Here is a 24,381-nt window from a genome sequence, read left to right on the forward strand (position 1 = left end):
TTTGATGATTTGTTTTCAAGAAAATGAAATGTAAACAAAACAAAACCAAAGGGTGGAGGGACCTTTAAATCACTGGAAACAACACATTTTTCATTCTTCCAAATATAAGAATGAATAGGGCATTATTTCTGTCCTTCAGAAACGTACAATCTCATAATGAAGGGGGGAAATTAAAAGTAGCCATAAAATTAATGTTTCGTATCTTAATCGAGTTGTCCATCATCTCTCACCAAATAGGAATAATGAGAACTATTTTACTGAGTGGTTGCTAGGATTAAAGAAAATTGCATATTTGAAAATGCATATACCTGACACATAATAGATACTCAGAGAGTGGGTTTTAAATACGTTTGTAAAGGTCAAGTGTTTACTACTATGTGATTTATCAGGGGCAATGCTAAAAGTTAATAAAGAAAGAGGTGTATTTCCAAGTATGTTTCAGGAATCTAACTGGGAACCTTTCCTTAAATATTCATTTAGTCACCTTGTTTATTACAGCTTTCACTAGTCATGAAATAGTCATGAGATTAGAAGTGCCCTGCCTTGTCTTAATTCTCTGGAACAGGTTTCATAAATGTAGAGACATATTACTTGGATAATTCTGCAACCTCACATTTTTATAAGTACATTTATAAAACTTAATTAGGAATAATATATACAGTTTGGCAGGTAGTTACTGAAACAGCTCTATAGTTTTGTGAAATATATTAGATTTGGTACACAAATAATGTAATCATTTAATGGGTCAGTTTCAATTACACTTTCCCACTTGGCACCCTGGAAATCGATTTCTTTAACATAGAGACATTAGTCATTTTCATATTCCTACATATATTTCAGTCTCATGAATGGAACTGAAACTAAATTTAATAAATCTTTTCTTCATTTTTTTCAGCCAAATGTTCTCCATTTGATGGATACTAAAGACAAAGCAGCTTATAGCTATCACAGATGTTAAAAAACTTAGGACAAAATACTTTGTTGCATGTTCAAATATTTTGAAAGGGTTTTGAGATCCCTTAGAATACAGTCTGGAGAATCAACTGCCAAATTATTAAATAATGTCATAAGATTTCAAAGGCGGGCCACATAAGACCTTAAGCATTAGTCATATCAACTTAGGAAATGAGAGCTGCACGTGCTGTGGCAGGCAGTCTTCATTCTATTTGTGTGAACACCCCTTTGGTGGTGTGGATGTGGCAGAGTATTCACACTGCATAAGTGTACAATGGCAAATAGGGTCTTTGAGAAAGGAACAATGACAACGTTAAAAAGACAGCCAGGGATTTTATTTTTTTCATTCAATTTCAACCTTTTCTAAAGCAAGGCACTATTCTCCCTCCTGCCATTTAAGGTGGGCCCCTGGAAACCAGGGTAATAGCTTACGAACAGGCTACATAAGACATTAAATATGTACAGATTGTGTAAGTTCCATCAAGGGGCCATGTTCCTAGTCACCTTTTTCAGAACAAACAGGAAAAGATGCATTACTCAAGATTCTACAGCTAACAAAAGAAAAGAAGAAAATGTTTGCTTTGGCTTTTCTTTTTCTTTTTCACCTTTATGAGTGCATGTGTAAGAAAAAGAGAGACTGTTTTTCCTCTCAATCATACTCTGACATTGCAGGTAAATGTTCATGAAAGAGACTTGGTCCAACCCCAGGAAATCATTTGGGGGTAATTACCACTTGGCATTATAAGCAATATTTAACAAGCTTGCCTTTTTCTACTTTTCTGCTGTTAGATGCAATAGTCAAGACTGGCTTTCATTGAGTGCCAAACTTGACTTTCCTTATTCATGCAGGTTTTGACATTGGTCTAGATTCAGATGAGTTGGGTGGTAATTCATGACGTAAGAAAGGAGACTTGGGAATTTAATGGAGTAAAGAATGTTAACTTAGAAATTATAAACTATTATTTTGCAATAATTAATGTGTATGCCATTATATGGGAATGCCTGCCTTCTCTGAAGACTTGAAACAAAATTCAAAGAAATTAACACATATCAATTAACCACATGTATTGGCAATTATATTATGTAAGAAAGACACACACATATACACAGGCACATGCATACACCTCCTTTTTTATTTGCATACTGTTCGCTAATGTGAATCCTTAGGTGTTTGTTTTTTCCCCCAAAGTAGCCTTTCTTATAAAAATGCTTCTTTTGTTGTTTTGGGGAATAGCTCCTCAGATAGATAGTAATAGAAACAAAGTTGAACTGAGCATATGAAAAACAAGCAAGAAATTCTTATAAGTGACTGGAAGAAGGAAACAGAGTCAAAAGACAAGAAAACTGAGAAAGGATATGTAGAGTAGATGGAAACCTGCAAAGGAAGGAAAGGTAATGGGAGGTGGCTAGGGAGAAAACCAGGCACAGTTATGTAGGTTCCAAATGAACACAAAATTCCAAAGAAATCTTGGGGCTGTGTTTTTCGGCAAGTCCAATCATGAGGATGGCAGAAGCTAAACCTCTGTAATGTCGAGTGCTCAAAATTAGATGCAGTTTTAACAAAGACATTCAGTCCTTTGCATGGTATTTACCAGGGAAATGCTTCATAAAAAATCATGAACAATGCATAACAGAGGAAGATATATGCTTATGTAAGCTTGCCTGCTTGTGTCTATGAGGAAATTATTGTGTCCAAGAGATTTCCCTCCTCGTATCCACAGCACCCCTCCCTTCCTCTCACTGCACCCTCATCCAGATATGTGCCTTTCCCTTTCCTGCCCTTTGAAAAATGATGTTTGAGCAACATAGCTAGTCAGTAACCATTAATGGGTTAAGAGGGTTGGAAACTCATTTGATTTCATAGTTGACTGTTTGCATGACTACAGGTTAAGCTGTGATTAGATTTCCATTTACAGCTCCCTCATTTTCAGGCATTTAAAAATAACTCAGCCCGAAAAGTTCCTTCTAAATTGATTGAACTGGAGCTTGCCAATGAGTCATAGATAACCCCCAACCTCAAAAACACAAACAAAAAAGCAATACCAAAGTTGGAGGAGGGGAGTGTACCAATCCAAAGCTAATTTTTTAAAGCTTTTTTATTCTGAAAAACACATCATGTGAGGAACACAAGCTGGTAAACACATGTCAGTTGTGTATAACCATTTTAAAGTTATTTTGCAAGGACCCTAAATAAGCTAAAACATTCAACTACTGCCCTTGCACAAGACTTACACACACATACTCACCCCACATGTGTGTCTGTCTGCGTGTAAACAGATAAGCATTCAATGGCCTCATGGAGGTTGTGTAAGACACACATTCAAAGTCAATATGGGTGTTTTGTGATGGTCTCATCTCTGAGGAAAATCCAAATAACTTTACAAGACCTGATAAAATATCATTTTTTTCTTCCTTTTTCAGCTGTAAATTCAAGGCTATTCAGAACTCTTGCCAATGTACCAATTCACAGCTGTGGAATTACCTAAAAGTGTAAGTGTTTCCAAAGCATTCAGTCAGTGACATGGGAGTTCAGCAGGCGAGCACCTGGTGGTGGTGTCTCATTAGACCTCCAGCACAATGTAGCTATTTTTCTTTTTACTCCGTCTCCTTAGAGGAGGAACTGGTCTCTTGACCCATCCTATGACTTCCAGATTCCAATTTCCTAAAGCACTACAGCCTCTTGTTATCACATTTGAAAGATTTAAAGTATTATTTTCCTCATGCCAAGAAACACAATGATTCTTTTAATAAAGTCAAGAACAACGTGAGCCATTACTGTTTACAGGCATATTCTTTATATATCCTATTATTTCTTTCATTTGGGAAGGTCATTTGTTAAATGATTTTCCTTTGTAACAGAGGGGTTAATCCTTACCAAAAATAAGACTAATAAAAGTTGGAACAGTAGCAAAAATAAGACAGATTTAGTCGGGTAAAACTTTATTAATTGGTCTTCCACTGATGCATAATTCATGATATTATGTCCTGGGATAGACCAAGTGCTCTGTTCACTATTGATTAAGAAAAAAACTTGCTATGCAAATTAAAAAAGAAAACCAGACTGTGGTTGTGGTGAGGGGTTAGTGGAATGGAAAGGTATAGTAAGCCTCATTATAAAACTTATGAAAAGATAAACCCTCTAAAAGAAGCATACTTCAAAACATTTGTTACATGCTGACAACTCTGGCATATATTTTATAATCTATCAAAACAGGTAAGGTGTTAACTTCAAGGAGTTTAGAATCCAGTTGACTCTAGCACACCATGGATACAAATACTTCTGATATTCAGTACAGGCAAACCAATCTTAGCTGTTGGATTAAAAGTAGCTATAATAAAATTAGTTTGGGTATTGACTAGAAAACAATAATATTGAATTTAAATATATAATGTATAACATTAATTATATGTACATGTATCCATATGTGTATATATACGTGCAGTCACACACACAGAGACATAAAATGAATGCCCTCAAAGCTGTCTAATAGCTGTAAAAATTATTAGGTGTTTCTCTGCAGTTTGGCTTCCTTCTGTGTAAAAATAGACCACTCTGTCCGGAGAGGCAGCATTTGATCAGCTCTCAGTCCAATAAGACCAAAAAAACAAAGGCAGATAGCCAAATAACTCACCTTATAAAAATGTCTGCCTGGCCACTGGGTTAGTCCCACCCTCTATATTGACAAATGAGTGGCATGCCATAGTCAGTAAAATGTAATAATGAAGGTTCATAGACTCCTTCCAACCTCTCCCAGGTTGTTGATGATTGTTACACATGAATTTCAAGACAGGTGTCTTTTACTGAGGAAAGGAACCACTTGCTCATTTTCATAGTTAAAAATATGAGGTTCCTTTTCATTTTTCTAATATTTGAGATGCTCAGTTTAATGGATGAAAACATTACTGCGATTACGTACTTTTTCTCAATGCTCTTTCGATATCTTTCCTTAGAGAATATATCATTGTATGATTTAGTCCTCTAACCTTAAAGATTAAAAAACACTTAATGTGTTCCTTTTTTAAAAAAAATTTCATTCGGTCTATAAATCTACGTGTATTAGAAACTGCTAGTAATGAGTGACAACTACAGTTTCTTAAACTTCTACATTGTGCTAATACCACTTCCAGAACTTGACGTACATTAATCCCATATTATGCCTGTTTCATCGATGAGGATGCTAACTCTCAGAAAACTTAAATATCGCTCACATTTAAATAACTAGTAATTGGCAAATCCAGTAATAAAGCTCAGCTCTGCAATACGCCAGAGTCCCACTGACAAAATCTCTTCAGTGCTCAAATCACTTCCACTGCTCTTCCCAAAAGGGAGAAAGTGAATTGACGTCATGGTTTATTTTCTCCCATCACCCTTCAGTTATCCAGGATCTATTTTCCAATTTCTGAATTATCCACCCCTCTTCCCGATCCTTCTCTTTCATACTATTTGCTTTTTATGTATCAATGACTTATTAGTAAGTTTTCTGGGCCATGAAACGTGAAGGACTGAATTTTGAAATCAGTGAATATTTTAGTCAAATTCTAAAGCAATTCTAATATAAAAGGAGACTGAAGGTAAGGTCTAAAGTTAGCTTACTACTGTCACATGTAGCCGTTCATTTTATTTAACCCAAACACACACACGCACACACACACACTCACACACCATTTACTATGCACTAGACATTATTCTAAGAGCTTTACAAATATTATTTAATCCTCATAACAACCCCATATGGGAGGTTACTGGTATTCTCATTTTACAGATGAAGAAACTAAAACTCAGAAAAGCATGTGCTGCTTGTGCAATTTACACAGCCATTACTGGCAGTGCTGGAATTTAAATAGAGGTATTCTGGCTCCAGAGTCAGGCTAGCTCTTAACTTAGATAGAAAACTGTTGGTTGGTAATTCATTGACATCTCCTTTTCTCAGGATATATAATTCATGGGACCTCTCAGTTTTGTACTGAAGATTCATGGTGATGATATTTTTATCATCAGATGATGTTTGAGTAATACGTTTACTGCATACCCACTGTTTTCAGAAGGTGAACATACATAATAGTATAATAGTAGAAGGTGAATAGTAGAAGGTGAACATACAAAAATGAATGCCACTTGTTCAGGTGTGTTCTTGCCTTTTTAATGATAGGCTGCCTAAGAGAAGGGAAACAGGCCTGGCATCAGTTTTACCCCATTTTTTCTGGCTTTAATGTGTCTCCATTGTGCTCGGGAGATTTACATGAGGTGCCCAATTCAGGTTTACAGATTATCATTGGATGGTGAGTTTGTTTTATTCTTCTTTTATTTCTAGTACCCAGCACAGTCTTGGCTCATAGTAGAAGCTCAATAAGTATTAATTTGAAACAATGAATGAGATTAAATGGAAACCCAAGAAAGATGATCATTCTTAAACCTGCAATTCTGGTATTTCATATAAAATGTATTAATGTCTCTCAATTATTCACCAGAAATTAAATTCTATAATGATCGATGAACCAGAATGTATATCATTATCTTGCCAAACTCCTGTACCATCTTTTCAATCCCTGGAATTTTCTTAGTTATTGCCTATTATAATATTCTCAACAAAGAAAACAGAATAGCCAAGCTGCTAATAACTCAAAAAAAATCTTGTTGGAAACACGTTAGATAATGTCTTCAGCAATATTTGTATAGCACATACAGTAAGAACTTAGCATTTTCCCCCTCATGTGTCCTCAAAAAGAAGAACGCTGTAAGGCAAAATGCTAAAGTGCATGGGAGTAGAGGTGATTCTACAACAAACTAAAGTATTATGGCCCAGTGTATAGCTTAAAGAGAATATATACCCTTATGCTGGAAAACTTTATCTCTGGATGGAATTTAGATTCCTAAAGATAATATTATTGGTCTCTCAGCTGGCCTTTTAATAAGAACTAGTGATTTCACTATGCTCTCAAAAGTAGTCAGTCCACAGTGATACACATGAGAGATTCTCATACAAGACACATTCCCATCAGCCTAGACCAGGGTGTGAATAATTCCATTAATTACCAATCACTCCAGACTTTTCTCTCCTACTTAAGAAAGCCTATTTGCAACTAAGTGAGTGTGAGTGACCTTATTGTCAGAGAGAGCCTTAGATCTGATTTAATTTATAAGAAAACATAAACCATTCACAACCGTCACTACTTCACAGGAACAAATTATTCATGTCACACAACACAATCGGTGGTGATGGACAAAATGTCAATATGATCTAGTGGATAACAGCTGCAGTGAGGTGGGCTCTCAGGGCACCTGTAGAAAAAGCCAAAATGTTCTTCAGAGAGCAGCTTGACGTTCCTTTTAGCATACACATAACTATGCAAGTACCTTTCTGACAATGCGAAGTCTACTTTTGCAGCTGACTTCTTCTAGCAGTAAAACTTCCTTGGAAGGTTACACAATCAATAGGAAGGCAAGAGAAGGAGGCTCAGAAAGTAAGGACCTCAAAAGACCTCTTGAGGAACCAAAAATAAAAAGAAAGGGTTTTAACTGTACTTCTATTTATTCGTGCATCTCACCTTTGCTTAAAGTTCAAAGTCTAGACAGAGTCCAGGGGCTTGTCTTGGGTCATATGCCCACACTGGTTAGAGAAGGACAGGGTGGCCTGGTTTGCAGTTGCACCAAGAAAGACTGCAGAGTGGACGAGGAAATCCCCAAATGAAAATCAGATTAATGCTGCCAAACGGAAGATGTGACTACTGCTATTCATCACGGGAAAGTCAAAGCTTAGGCCCAGCAAAATAAAATGACTACTATTCTAGAAGGGAAGACCCAAACATAGTGTGTCTATAGATGTACTCTCTTTACATGGTCTCTCGGGTCAACCCCTAACTCCTTTCTTCTGCCTCTACTGAGTGAATAAATGAAGGAGGTATCTATGCCATTTTGGCCATGACACTAGTTCTGGTACTCCAGTTCCATCCAGGGATACCTGTACACTGGCTAGTTATCACTAGGTGTCCTCCTGCTACATTTCCTTCAATAGTTACTTCCACATGGACATATTTCTCAGAATTACGACATGTAGCTGCCTCTGTATTCTGAATATCCACATGACGCCCAGATTTCTCCGATAGCTGTTCTTCACTCTGTGCAGAAGACCCTGGAACTGACTGGAATGAGGGTTGAGACTATTTTACACACCACTTCACTTCCTCCAGAGAGAGTGTCTAATGCCTAATGATTTTTAAACGTAACATTTTATAAGGTAGATATTACCAACTGCATACCACCAACAATAAGATCCCTCAATGGTGCTTCCATGCCAGCTACAAGACTTTCTGATGTACCAATCTGAATACATTAGTTTCAAAATCAACTCCCCATAACTACATGAGTTATATCCAGTTAAATACAGTCTTGTTAGACTTCAATCTAATAGACTTCAGCCTACTTTCCTATTTGGTCATGTTCTCCTTGATCCTGATTCTATCACCATTTGTACTAAACTTTTCTTCTGGTCTCATCTTATCTGAAAATTTGACCAGCACTATTAGATGAGGAAGTTGGCTAGGACAAGACAAAGAGGAAATCCAAGTTGTACCACTGTAGGCTTCCCTTCAAGCCAGCATTCATCTTCTGGTCCCTCTGCTCTGAATACAGCCCTTCTATCAGTGTCAGTTCCTTCTAGCCATATTATTATATTTCCTCCTCTTGTCCACCAGAATATTTTAAGAGGTATGCTATAATTTCCCTGATCATTTCCTATAATGATTTCATAATATACTAGAAAGTAAAAACAAGAAAGAGGAAGGATGTGAGGTTATTTTGCTATGCTTTCTAAGTGATCACTGATTTTGTTACTAGATGATCATAAATAATACATTTAATAATCCATTCCAGTATTTCTCTAGGCACTGAATCAAACATACTGGACTTTAATGTGTAAAATTCAAATTCTTCCCTTTTGGAAAATTGGAACAAGTCTTCTGTGTGTTTTTCGTTTTTGTTTTTCCATTTTTCAACATTCTTAGAGTTCAACTCTAACTCCTCGTGAAACCCTTTGGATGAATACATTACAGCCCAGGAGACTAGAACTTTTAAAATATCTTGGCACGCTTTTCACCTGCATTGCTATTTAATCCCCTCTTAACTAGGGTAGTTCTATTATTTCTAGTATCAAGAGCACTCTTCTTACCAGAAAGATGGAAGAAAAATAGAGTGGAGTAGTTCTCTGTCCACTTCATCAGTTTTCCTAACACAAAGTGTCCTATGGAGAAAACTTGTTCTTTCTCATTGTTTTTCCACTGAAAATATAGTAGAAACCCATTAATTAATGCAAACTAGCTATAGTAGTTAATGTGTTAAATGTGTGTTTGTGTGTTTTACACTTGAATGATCTAAGTGTTCACTGTTTCACCATTCCTTTGATACAGGGTGCAGGCTTGTTCTTTGAAAGTGAATCCCTTTGGAGTTCCACACCACTTTTCTTGCATGAACCAAACCTCTAAAATATAGGCTATAAGCTTCACTTTTGGTTCTTTAAGGTGCAATAAAAATTTTAAACAATAGCAAAACAGATACTCTGAATATAGTAATCTTCTAGACTTTTACAATTTTTCCCAATTTCTTTTGGTTATAATGCAAAGTAATTTACTTTATTATTATTATTTTTAGCAACTCACCGTTATAGTCTCTCTGGAACATTTAATTTAGTACTAATTTTTAAAAACTACTTTCCCAGTCATTTCACGAGTTTGCATAATACTTAACAACCACAACGCAAAAAACTGGCATAAACTGAGAAGAAAAACCGTTGAATATTGGGATACATACAGCTCTAATGTCAGGTTTGCCTGGTGCTCATAGGCATTCTAAAAAGAGTCTAGGAACCATGAGACTTCAGAGGGCTGCCGTCATTAGCAAAAATGTTTTAAAAATGTAATGAAGAGTGTTAGTTAATCTGCCATGCCATTAGGCAGAAGTTAGGAGAGTTTACCCTGTGACTTTTTGAAACCCTTTATTATGATTCTTAGCAGTCACAAACCTCAGCATCTTAGAGCTTTGTTCTATAATATAATGGAATTCTTACAGGCTGTTCTTCTCTGTTGTTTTCCTTCTTGGGCTGTGGGCCGCCTTCACTCTTCTGTGATTGCTTCCTGTAGCAATCATCTCATCTTCCTCTTTATTCTATCAGCAGATTCCTTATACTAGTAAACATCTGGCATGGGGGCTGGAACAGGGCAGGTGCTCATAAACATTTGTTGGAGAAATGATGATTGCCTCTCATAAGCCATGCACTGGACTAGGTGGTTTGTAGCTGTCACCTCCAACACATGTATGAATTTAAGACAGGAACATCAGAGTTTAAGAAGTGTCACTTATCCTTTGTTATTTCTCAGAATCCAATTGTATTTGCTCCAAGCCCCAAACTTCACTCTTAGTCATTGGGGCATCCTGTGATACTCTGTTTATGCTACGTAAAGTTAGTGATGTATACAGTGCCTGAAAATGGGGTGAGAAGCAGCTGCTTTCACACATGGTCGCTGCAGTCCTGGTATTTCTTGGGCCTGTGCACACAGGTGAAAATTTGCCGGTGCTGTCTGTCTTAATCACCACCATTTCAGGGAGACTCTCAGAGATCTGCTCCCCAACTGCTGAGTCCATGTCTCATATGCATTCTCCATCGGAGGCAATTTCTGCCGCTGGCCTTTGTCACACCATCCCTAGCGGGAGAAACAGACTTCCTCCCAGGTGCCACCACTTCTACCTCTGCCACTCAAAGTTCTTCTCTGCATCTCTGTGACAAACCGTGTAATTCTCAATGAGCCACTCCTGGTATGGAAATGGGCAAGGGTACTCTGAATACCAGTTACCCATTTTTTAAGTGAATATCTCCTTCTTACATTTCATTACATTCCGGGTCTGCATTTTATATAAGGTGCTCTTCAAAATGAAGAGTAACAAACAGGACAGTTGACTACTCTTACCCCCATGCAGCTAGTTCTGGAAGTTTCTGTATATGTATCTATTAGTTTCCAACACGCTGTCCACATGGTGGTCAGAAAACAACGAGAAGTGGTTTCCTGTCCCCATTTGTTGGTCTTTGTACCTTCTTCTACCCGTCACTTGATGAAACAATCCTAAGCACACCCTCTTAATTAGCCGGGGGGAAAAGCTTGTTAAATGGTCTCTTCATCCAAAGGGCACACCAACACTAACACCCTGATAACTCCAGTGGGCAGTCATTTGACTGGTCTCTTGACTGCCTTGTATTGTATTTTCCTCCTACTTCAATTGCTATTGGAAACTTCACCATCAGTTTTGTATTACCTCCAATGCGTACCAATATTCCTTACCAGTATGATACCACCACAGACAACCAAAGAATCTTGCATGCTCAATCACAGTTTCAGCCACAAAGGAACTGGACCTTTCTTTTCCAGGAAAGAAATTATCATGATCATTCCTCCCATAGCAGTGCTCCCTAAATACAATATAAATCCATCTCTTACATCAAAATATGTATAGTATGTGAAACCACTGGGTAAGGAATATATTCACTGAATATATAATATACATATTACATATAGGAAAGGGGAAGAATGGCAAGTTGATCGGTTATACTAGTGTATAGCAATTCTAAAATTATATATTTTAAACTAGGTTTCATAGTCATACTAGATTATATATTATGAACTAGGAAAAAACGGAGTCTCGGTTGTTGGTTTTTAATGTCTTGACAGGTTTACAGAGCTAAAGAGACATGAGGAGAGCATAGTAGTGTGTTCAACCCACGTCAGTCTAGACAGCTGTGTGAATTATGTACCCACTCAGACTCAAACCACCTAATTATCTAAATGAGCTGGATAATCTATAAAAGCTTAGGTCCAGTAAGGTACAGTCTTGGCTTACACACATCCTAGACACAAAAAATAAGAGAATAAGGATGCTCAATTTCACAAGCTTGGCGTGGAAGACTCACAGACATTCACAGAGAGGTGACTGTTGGCAATCCTTCCTTCCCCTCATGCTGGAAAGGCGGCAAGAAAAGCTTTCTCACATTATCCTGGTACTTATAGCATAGACTAAAAAAGTACAGAGGAAGACAGAAATGGGCACAAAATATTTTAAGTTCATCCAAATTCTAGAATTCAAATCAGCCTACTCTAGTGCTGAAGAAATACGTGGTCATTCATATGATTCATTATTGTTTCCTCAGCTCCAGTTCCATGCACACGAATATGTTTATATTTTTAAACATGTAGAAATCCTTTGGGGTGAATACTAGCAACTATGGTAATATTTTGTATCTGAGGTTTCTATTAAAGGGTGGCTAGCACCATTTCAAAAGAAAGAGCCTTCCCTCTGCACTACTGTTAAGACCTGTAGGCCTCTCAGATAAGATGCCCTCCTTCGTTAGCGGACTTCTTCTGCCTTCTAGGTTTAGAAAGTATGAATAGTCTTCATCCTCACTTTAAAATCCATTCAGAATTGCCTTGCATAAAGTAAGGCAACTAAATTTGAAGTTTGAAATAAGACAATCCTTGCAGGAAAAATCAGTCACTTATCAGCAGAGTTCCATGCAGCTCATTGGAAATTCAGAATTTGGAACACAAATTTAGAATATTGAACATGGCATTATTCATTGCCTGGCACAGAGTCATGCAAGGCAGTTAGCCAAACAAGCTATCTCTCTACTTACAGGTGAAACAACGGTTTGGAGAATCTTAAAAATTTGAAAACGTTCATAAATCAAAACAGGAGGTTTTCTAAGGGGGAAGTTAACATTCTGCCAAGTTAAGCAAACTAAAGAAGAAAACAAGTTGGCGGTTAAAATGGTTTTCATGACAGACACTTACACTTCCTCAAACAATATCAATTAGTGTCTTTAGAACAGACTGCCCAAAGATGATATTTCAATCAGTCTATTTTCCGGATGTAAAGAGCTTTCTTCCATTGTTTCAGACTGCAGAAAATAGGACAACGGGTGGTGTTGCCCACAGTGGCAGAGCTGGGCTTTCCTGGCTATGTAAATGCCTGAGCTGATATAAAAATTCTAGCACTTCTAGAACCTCAAATGAAAACTTTTCCCTACCTATCAAATATAGCACTTGTTTGTGTGAGAGTGTTTTCAACTTTCACATATACTTCTCTCTTTACCAAAAATAAGTTTGTCTTTTGAGAATCATTTTCCCCTTATTTTCTAAGGTCTGACCCGTCTTTGTTGCTTTGTTATGAGGCTATATCAAGCAAATAAATTTTTAAAAACAGGATTCTAAGGAAGAGAAAGATGAAAGACAAATTATTCCTTATGGGTTTAGTTAAACCTAGAACAGGGAATCAACCCAAGGAAATTAAGTTGATCTACAGTATAAAGAGTTGAAGAAGAAGAGTAACCAGGGGATGGAACACAGAGAAGCCTTCTGGGCTGGATTTTGGGAGAATTTTAAAGGGTTGACATTTGAAAAGCTCCAGGGGTGCAGAGTGGGGGGAAAAAGAAGAGATGATCAAGATGGGTGGGGTGCGTTACGAATTGAGAACCTTCAACATGTGAGAGATGCAAGTAAAAAGTCAGTCTTTTATCTACAGATCTGTTTCTTTGGATGCTATTTTATGAAGAGTCTGTGCAATGTAATGCACTGGGTTTTATTCAGGTTATAGCCATACTGTAAGTTAACTTACTCATGACCAAATAGAGAGTCATCGTTCTGAATCCTCAACAAATGGTTCCCACAGTAAGATAGAGGTCCTACTTCAGTGGCAGTAATACCACCCACTTCCAAGTTGTAAAGCTAGGTGCTGCATTTGAGTTCATTATTTCAATGTACCATTTGACGTGGGTTTTGATGGAGAGTGGTTGCCCGTTGTTCCAATCTTTCTTGAAGATTATAATGGTGGTTGCATTTTGGAAAAACTGTAGCATTCACTTAAAATCATTCAATAACAAGGATAAAACAGAGCTTTTCTAAATCATCTGGTTAGCACTCCATATGTTCTCTTGTTAAAAAAAAAAAGCGACAAAAAATCTCAGAAAAAGGGCTGCTAGGCACGGATATCATGCTTTCTCCTTTTTATCTTTTGAAGGAAGTACAAATTAGCCATTAGCACAATCTGGCCTATTGGCGATCCCTCTGCAAGTTGCTGCTTGCTCCAGGGTGTGGCCTCCTGTGCTCTCCAGCAATGCTGACAGCGGACTTGCGTTCACAGGATGGATTTATGTGGTCAGTTGACCTGGAGCTTCCCTTAGCCTGCACCAGCCGAGATGATGCCTCTCCCTGCCCACTGCTCCGGGTGATCCTGAGATTTCCTTGGCTCTCTTTATGAGAAGTCACTGGACTTTTTGTTGTTTGTATCACGTTTACCTGCCCAATTGCATCCTTTTTCTTGGTTTATTACCTTAGTAACATGTATCCTTCAATTGCTCCCTAAGAAGTGGTACTAAGTGAGACCATGCAGTATCTGTCTTTCTGTATCTGGCTTATTTCAGTTAGCATAATTTTTTTCCAGGTTCGTCTATGTCGTAGCAAATGTCAGGACTTACTTCTTTGTTAAACCTGAAAAAGATTCCATTGAAAAAGTCAAACTCCACTCCTTGGTATTTCCCCAAAGGAGCTGAAAATATACACCCACACAAAAACCTGCACATGGATGTTTATAGAAGCTTTATTTATAATTGCCAAAACTTGTAAGCAACCAAGATGTCTTTCAGTAGGTAAATGGATCGATAAACCGGTCCATCCAGACAATGGAATATTACTCAGGGCTAAAAAGAAATGAGCTTTCAAGCCATGAAAAGAAAGGAAGAAACTTAAAGGCATATTACCAAGTGAAAGAAGCCAATCTAAAAAGGCTACATACTGTATGATTCCAACTACATGACATAATGGGAAAGGTAAAACTATGGAGACAATAAAAAGATCAGTGGTTGCCAGCAGCGGGGGGTGGGAGGAAAAAGATAAACAGGCAGAGCACAGAGGAATTTTAGTGAAAATACTCTGTATGCTATTATAATAATGGATATGTGTTATTATACATTTGTCTAAACCCATAGAATATAAAACATCAACAATGAACTGTAATGCAAACTATGAACTTTGAGTGATTATGATGTATCAATGTAGGCTCATCCTCCTTGGTTAAAAAAAAAAGTTAAAAAAAAAAAGTCAAATTCATAAAAGCAGAGAGTGGAATGGTGGTTTCCAGGGGCTAGAGGGATAGTGGAAATGGGGAAATGTTTGTCAAAGAATACAATGTTGCAGTCATTCAGGATGAATAAGTTTCAGAGATCTGATATACAGCATGGTGACTACAGAGAATAATACTGTATTGTATACTTGAAATTTGCTAAGACAGTAGATCTTTAATGTTCTCACACAACACACACACCTATGTGAAGTGATGGATGTGTTAAATAACTTGATGTCGGCAGTCATTTCACAATGTACACACATATCAAATCACATTGCGTATGTTAAATATATACAATTTTTATTTGTCAATTATGCCTCAATGAAGGTGGGAAAAAGAATTGTAAAAAAGAAAGAAAAGAGAAATCGTACTAAAGGGGCTAAGATTTGGGGACTTGTCTTGACTGGACATAATTTCATTCTACCTTACAGTTTGGATGAGCATAGATTTCTAGACTGAGAATCATTTTCCCTCGGTATTTTGTCATCAAAATCCAGAGTTATTGAAAAGCCTGAAGTCATTTCTATCTTCACTTCTTTCTTTATATGTGACCATGTGCCCTATTAATTTGTCTGTTTCTCTCTGGAATATGTTAGGAGTTGTGTTTTTTTGTTGTTGTTGTTGTTGTTTTTGTTTTTTTATCTCTGCTGTTCTGCATTTCATAGAATGGTGCTAGACATTTGTATTTTTATGGGTCTCTACCATGATGAACATTTTTACTTCGTAAGACTTAGATCTAGAAATCATTATCCTTTGGTTCTGGAAAAACTTTTTTGGTATTCTTTCTTTGATAATTTCTTCCCCACCGTTTCCTTTATTCTCTCTACAGTAACTTCTACTTTTTTGGATATTGGAACTCTCAAAATAATTTTCTAATTTTCTTGTCCTTTTTGTCTGTATTTTTATGTTTTTGACTTTTTGTTCTTTCTTCTGGAAGATTTGTTCAAGTATATAACTCAACCTTTTATTGAATTTTTAATATGTGTTTCTTTTTTTCAATTTCCAAAAACTCTTTTTTAAATACTCTGAATAGTTCTTACCTATAGCCTCTCGGTTTCACTTCATGTATGCAGTATCTTCTCTTACCGCTCTTGGAGTAATAAATATAGTGGGGTTTTTTTTTAATTTCTTCAGCTCTCTGTATGGTCTCTGCATCCTGTGGCTTCCTTTTTCCTGTTTGTTTTGCTTGCTGCCTCTTATGTTAGAGTCTTACTTTGAGATTTTTGAAAATCAGGTAATCTTGGGGTCTATTCCAACCTAAGTAAAGTAGTAAAATGTTGCTTTAAATGTATTAATAGCTGGGTGAGTTTTGGTAATGAAAACTAAGAGGAGGGTATCTCCAAACTGCCAATGTTACAGGAAAATCTTAAATGTCCATTCTTGTAAACTTTTTTCTCTTGAGTGCGTCAGTTTCCCCAGAAAGAAATCCTTCACTCTCCTATCTGAGTGAAAAGAGAGACATCTCGTGCTCTGGGAGATAAAAATGGAAAGGGAGCATGGGAGTTTGTGTGTTCAGTACGGACCTTTCACTTAATCCCCCTATTTCCATGTAACACCGGCCTCTCCCTCTACTTTGCCTGCTGGTACAGACTTCAGAGCCTCGATTATGCATCCTCTCCAAAAACTACACCTCCCATCTTTGGCTTGGGTGAAGGAGGGAAAACAAAGGGTTCCATCATCTCATTTAAAGGCATGCAACCAAGCCAGCACAGGACTCACACCTCTACTTTTTCCTTCAGAGATACATATTACCTTCAATTTCTGACTCTCGGGAGTATATAACATGAGAAGTGTATCGTCTTGTTTTGGCTTTCTACTCTACCTCTCCAAACACTTAGCTGTCAACTTCTTCTGTTCAACACAGTTTCTTACATTTACTTAGCTGCTGCTAACTTCCAACTTTCAACTTTTTTGACATGACTCATCTGCTCACATCTCCTCTCACAATCTCTTTCTTTTTGTGTGTTTATGCCTTTCCTGCCATTGAATGAGGTTTGTAGAGAAAGCACAAATAAACACATGTGGTCAATCTGTTATGTTAAACTGGAAATCTTGGTAGCATTTAAACAAGTCTGCCCTCTAGCAAAGTAACAGCTACAAAAAGACATGAGGGCTCAGAGTCAACAGTGATGCATTATTGTGTAAGAGAGAACGTAGGTGTAATCGAGTAATTGTACGCAGCTCTAATTGATACTCATGTTAATAATAAGGACCTTTAGAGGTGCCGATGAAGATGTAGATAAGGAAATGCTTGAAGAGATGTTACATAAACTGTAATCATCATCATCATCACCATCACCCTCACAGGTAGAAACTAAATTTATATCAACTCACTGGCAATTCTAAACTGAAAACTTTTTCTGGCTATTGTCATCAGACAGCACACTATGCAGTGGCAAAGACAATGGTATTTATATGGCCAAGAGGAAGTAAATTGCCAGGATACCTCAGGGGTCACAATATATAGTCCAGATATCTAAATTTGATCTCATCATGTTTTCTTTTACCTCTGCGCCTTCACACATTCCATTCTCTCTTTCAGAATACTCTTTGCCACCTCATTTCATTTTGTTTGATTTAACTCATAATTAATTTCCCTGTCTCAGTTTATTAATAACTATGATAAGAATACTAACCATAGCAAAATTTATTGAGTGCTTACAATGACCAGATGTATTAGATTATGATGTTACATACCGCATTTACTGTTTGGAGTAACCCTGTGCAGTAGAAATTCCCTTTGTCCCATTTTACAGATAAGAAAATTGAGGCATAATTTCTATGGCACTTTCGCAGAGAATTGCCCAACCTCTCAAGATCAAATTAGTCATTTATTCTATAAAGCACTGGTTAGAATATACACTCCAGAGCCAGAATTCCTTGAGAAAATGGCTTAACCTCTCCTTTCTTTGGAATCCTTTTCAGAAAACTGAATACTAACAGTTTTCATCTTACATGGTTGTTCTGAAGATTGAGTTAATACTTGAGAAGCACCTTGACTAGAAACCTTGCATGCACTAAAGTAGTAAATACATAGTTATTAGTATATGCTTCCAGACCCCCTGGTATATTTCCTAATTTAACAGTTATACCATATGAGAGTTGAGTTGTTTCTTTTTAATACTTCATTTTAATATGGTAAACACACACACACACACACACACACACACACACACACACACACTATTCCCACTATACAAACAACTTAGAAGCAAATTATTTAGCAAATGAAATGACAGTGCCACAGTTTCAAGGTCCTAGGTCCAACACAGCCGCCAAAATCCATTTAGGAAACTGCCTCTGGATCCCTTTCTCCTCCATGATGGGTTTAGGTCGGAACTGTTGCTGCAGCCTCTGCAGCGCGTGGGCAGAATCTGAGTTTTTAATTTTCTGTATCCCATTCCTCTCTTCCCATAGGATTGTGAGCCCCAAGAGGGCAAGGATCATGTTATACTATTTAGCATTGTATCTTTCCAGTTAGTACAGTGCCCAGAATGTAAAAAGTGCTTCATAAGTAGTCTTTGAAAGTGAGAATCAATGAGTGAATGCTTGTAGGAATTCAGCTCCTTTGGGTGAATTTTACATGAGCATAAAATGGGTGAGAGTAGAATACTCAATTAGCTGCCAGCAGAAACATGGTTATTAGAAGCATCAAAGGCAGCTCGGTAACAGCTCTAATTTGAAATCAGAAGTACAGGCTGTAAAAGCAGTGCTCACGATTTCCTGACCACGTGATCCTGAGCAAGGCGATTAATCCCTCTGAGCTCCAATCACCAAATAGGTTGGTGTGAAAACCAAATGAGATAATGTACATGCAAACATTCTGTAAACTAGATATCCCTGTAAAGGGTTACTGTGAAAGACTTTTCCCCAGACCATATCAATCTGGAAGTACAGTTGGGATATTAGTTTAATAAACCTGTCATTCTCCAGGGTGTTTCGTGAACTGTTGCCATCCCCACCATCCTAAGTGCCTGTTAGATTCCTTGTTGATGACGAATAGATGTTGATTGTGTGAGTGGGAAAAGGGGAGGGCGGCAGGAAGCACAGACTACTCGTGCGTCACTCTGCCCCAAGTTTCTAGAGGACAAAGAGAATAGGAATGCTCAGAAAAGTTTTAGAACAGTCAAAAGTACATAAAGTCAGCTACAGAACCCGTAAAACGTAAGTAATGGTTCTATTTGTTTCGGCAATGGTGCTGAGGGAAAAAAATCTCAAATAGCTCAATAAGAGGGAAAAAAGAAATACAATGAGTTTCATCTTATATAAAGACCAACCACCACTTCCTCCCACTAACCAACTTGGTTGGTTGATTCATTATTAATTAAATCATTTGTTTATTTGTTCAACCAATATCATAGATATACACCACCTACTATGTACCAGACCTTATAGCTACACTGACAAGCAAAAAAAAAAAAAAAAAAAAGAGAGAAAGGAAAAAAGAAAATGTCTCTTCTCCCATAACTTACAACCTGGGGGAATGCAGTTAGCTACCCCATGGCTCTGCTTCTGGCTTTGAACAACCCTGATACCTTAACTGGAGTGAGTCTTTCTTCATCAGAGAAACCATAATGGTTAAGAATGGGAGATGGTGTCCTTTCTGTAGAGAATATTAAACAAACATTTATTAGAGTATATATGTAGTTAGGGATATCATTTCTGCAAAGAAAAGTGAGTTCTGAAGACAAAGATAAAAATCTTTAAATTAAAAATATACATCATATAAAGAAAAATTAAAGAATTTTAAAAATCTAAACAGCAGAAATGAAAGCCTGATTTAAAAAGTTTTCATGGAGCAAATGAGCTTAACTAATGTAGGAGAAATGTGGCCTTCACCTAAGGAGAATGTCTCAGCACTGGATCATAAGAAATTGGAATGAGTAACCAAGGAATTTTAGAGAATATCATTTCCAGGAGATCCATGGATTAGACATCCAGTTGCTTCATGGCAGAAACAGAAGTAAAAACATCTCTCCCTGTGCTTTTCAGCTTTCTAGATAAGTGAGAGGCCAATTACAATAGGTGGCTATTAATTATGTGTAGAGGGAACACAAATAGAGAAAATGAATTTGTTTTGATCCTGTTTATACTTCTGTTGCAAAGACCAGACCAGCTCCTATAAATCATTTCAACATTATTGGACCTTTTTCATGTGTCAGGCACTGTATTGGGTGATGGAAATCTACAAAAATTTTTCTACTTTCAGAAAATATATAACTTACTTGGGAGAAAGAGCTTATAGTTAGTACCTGTCTAATAACCCCTTACTATGTACTGAGCATTTTGTTAAGTATTTTAAGTGCCTGATTTTATTTACTTTTTACAACCATCCTAAGAGGCGTATATTATCATCTCCAGTATAGAGATACAATAACCTTTGAGAGGTTCACTAAGTCACCAAGGGCCCACAGCCAAATCATGGAGCCAGAATTCAAATCCCGTCGACCTGATCTAAAGCCTCTATGCTCCTGATCATTACTCCCCACCTTGCGTGCTCCTCCAAAACAATGATAGTGATGACAAGAGTAATAACAAATGAAAATAACAATGACAGTGGCAATGGCAGTGATGACAAATGATAACAACAACGGTAGTGACAATAATAATATAATGTTTATTATAAGAGAAGTATAAACAAAGTGTTTGGGGATTAGAGAGGATGGAGCCATTCATTTCAATTGATGATCATTGGAAATCTTTGACAGAAGGTCATTTTAGAAAGACAGCTGTCTAACAATATGTGCATCCCCACTTCCATAGTAGGGCTGACACTTCAGAGGAGATGCTCAAACAGGGACGTCCTTTGGCATGACTGTCATTGACAGAATCTGAGTAAAAGTGACTTTCTTCCTGCGAACCAGGATAGCTGTATGAACGCTGCCTATGGGTATGAAAGCAAAACATAAGCTCTTATTCTGTTAAGCCACTGACATTTCATTTGGGTATGTATTTGTTAAAGCCACCAGCATTACACTAACCAATAAAAAGTATTCTAAGCCAGGAGTAAAACATAAGTAATATCATAGAGACAACATGTGTGCAGAGAGAGTGAATAAGTCACTGTTTTGGAGTATAGATGTAGGAAGGAAGGAGAGCGACTGGGGAGTTCACTCAGGACCATGAATAGCAGGCCCAATGATGGAGATTCACTGCGACAAAGCAGGGCAGAAGTAAAACACAGCTCATTTAAAACTAACAAAATGTTTGTACTTCCCATTAGAAAGGGGGGCGGAAAGAATTCTGGATCATGGGTGGCTAATTGCTCTTCCTAATAAAAGAGTAAAGCTATGTTTGATTTTAGACAGAATATATACACATCCAAGCTCACACATACACACAAATGCACACACACACACACACACACACACACACAAATGCACACACACCCACTTGCACACCTGCAAAGCACCAACATGCACACACATGCAAGCATGTGCATACACACGCATGCACATATTCATACATGTGTACACACACACAATTCTCCTCCTCAAGCAGTATTAGATGTTATCAAAATCATCTCATAACTGTATGTTTATGTAGCTATATACTCCTTTCTAGAATTGCATCTGTTTGGACACCTAGCTTAAATATTGTTATGAAGAAGAAAAACGGCGATTTATAAAACCCTAGAGCACGGTCTAATACCTGTATTGTCATTGCCTTGTGGGCTCCATTTCCTCTCCTTTGTTTCCCAGATGTAAGTCGGGATGTAAGGGGTATAACTCAAGGGAAGACAGAAAGCATGTCTTTTTCACTTCTCTGTTTCTCCTTTTCTACCTATTCTTTAAACACTTTCTCCTATGGGTCTCTACAAACTCTCTTCGGGTGGGTTCAGAAGGTCCCAAAAGCTGCCAACACTTCTCCTCCAGTAAAAAACTTGTGCAAAAGGCCAGCTGCTACCCAGAGGGATGTGACAGATGGCAGGATCACTGTGCCGAGTGCGGGCGGCTCACCCACGTAGAGAGGTGGGCACCAGGGAGCTGGAAGCAGAGCTCTGGAAATTATTCCTGGCCCGCGTCAGCTTCTCATATTGACAATTCCACACCCTTCTAATCTGTGAATTTTGGAGGTTGGAGAGCCCAAATGCATGCTTTTTTTCCCCAGAAAGAGCAAATTTTTTGAGTTCTCCAGAGCCACCATTTCACTGGGGGTGTTCTCTTCATTGCATTGCACACTATTTGCTCACATTCACTGATGCCTACCTCAGCCTAATTGTCTTACCCGGGTGCAGTGCTGACTTATAAACGGTAACCTCAGAATAACCTCTTCAACGTGCTGACAGGGGGCTCTTCAACCATCACAGTGCAGCCAAAGCCAAAAGGGCATCTGAATGCCATGCCTGGTGCGCAGCCTGATGTCACAGTTGCGGCTTTGCAAATGGCCTGACGGAGCAGTGGGAAGCGCAGAGTGGTCAGAAATTGTAGCTGAGCTAAAGATAATAAACATTTCCCCTATAGGATGCATTGTCTGTGGTTCTTCCTTTCTTCCCAAGGGCCACAAGGGAATGCCAGACAGACAGCTTTGCTGTTAGATACCACCACAGGATGGGAAAGCCTTACAAGGCAGGGGTTGAAGCTCCATGTCTAACCTTTACCTTCAAATAACAGACATTGCAGCAAATGCCAACCTCCTTATCTTCATGGGATTAATTAGGTTAGTATTAGCATCGTTCAAGTTACTAGATTGAAGCTGTTTACTGCTAGGAAGCAGAAATTCTGTTTATCTATTGTTTTCTTGTTAGTTAGCTGACTACCGTCGTTTTGCTCTATTCAGTGGTGTACCCTGTCTCTTTGTCACAAAAGGAACACCAGCAGGAAAGCAAGTGACAACCCCCCCCCCCCCAATGTAGCAACTGGGAATTTGTGTCAGAATGAAGAGTATCGGGGTTAAATTTAAAAACTTTAGTATTTGAAGAAGCTCCACAATAGGCCCTTTGATGTGCTCTTCCCCAAAGTTGAGATGACACTGAGCTGGAACGATGTACTGTACTGTACACATGTGAGTAGCTGTTGGTAATATGTTTCAAGAAGCCTGGTAAGGTTAGAGCACAAGTCATGGACTTGGAAAAGTTTTGTTTATATTAGATTTTTTTTTTTTTTTTAATGCTCAGTTAAATGGCCTCCAAATGCATCAAACCAACACTTTTGGCAACAACATAACTGTGTACTGCCCCAAGGATTTTCAAATCCTTTTGTATATAGGAGCATGTGGAGAACTTAATAAACTGCAGATTCAGAGCCTCACCCCCAGAAGTTTGAAGTGGGGAACGAGAATCTGTATCTTAATAAGACTCTCAGGTCATTCTGATGCAATGGTTCTGAAACCAAACCCAGCAATGGTGCTCATTGAGCCAAATGGCAATTTAAAAGTTTGAACTCTCCTTTCAGGTTACAGATAAGTCTACACTGTATTGTCCTCATGGGTTAGTCTTATTTGCCATGACGGAAGTGGGAAAGAGAAAGAAAGAAGGAAAATGGCAGAGAGGAAGAGGAGATGTCTTATGTCAACTTCCTCAGAGGCAGAGGCTGAGAATGGAATGCTTGTGCAGTGATTTTTGAAGGAGAGCTCTCAAGAGAAGGGGGCGAGGGAAGCAGGATTGAAGAGGAGAAGGAGCTGATGAGAGAGGGTGTCCCCCTGGAGTCCAGCTCCAGCTGATCCCACATGGGAGCTCTAGAGCATGAATCACCTCAAGAACTGGTCCCATATTGAGGCTGAAGATCAGCACTTTGTATGTTCATATCAGTCTGTCTTTGGCTGTGGGACACCCCTGGAGGTGGAGCCTAAGGTCCCAGCAACTCTGATTACTGTGGTTTCTCCAGCAGAGAGCAATACACGAGAGGAAGAAGCAGCTGTGATCAGACCCAGCCAACACTCCCCGCAGGTGGAGGAAGGATGTGTCAACCCAATAAAGGATATTTTGGTGGTGCACCAATAATAGCATCAGCTATAAGGAGGAATAGAAGTGGGGGAAAGAGAGAAAGATTGATAAATAAATACTTCTCAGCTAAGGATGATCCAAACAAACAAAGGTTCTACTGTTCCAGTCAACGACCTGAATGGCCCTGAAAAGTCAGCAAGCCCTTTCCTGTGGTACATTCCACTGAGCGTTCCCAAGTGTCTACATTCTTGAGCATCTGCAGATTTGATGCTACTGTCTACATAGCTGCCTCTAGAGCAAACTGCTTTTATGAAACTTGAGGCCACAAAGGTATGACAGAGACCACATACCAAACCACAGAATCTTAGAATTAAACCACTGATCA

Source organism: Rhinolophus sinicus, chromosome 6 (assembly GCF_057876585.1).
Source record: "Rhinolophus sinicus isolate RSI-liver-muscle chromosome 6, RSI-T2T, whole genome shotgun sequence".
Classification (NCBI taxonomy): Eukaryota; Metazoa; Chordata; class Mammalia; order Chiroptera; family Rhinolophidae; genus Rhinolophus; species Rhinolophus sinicus.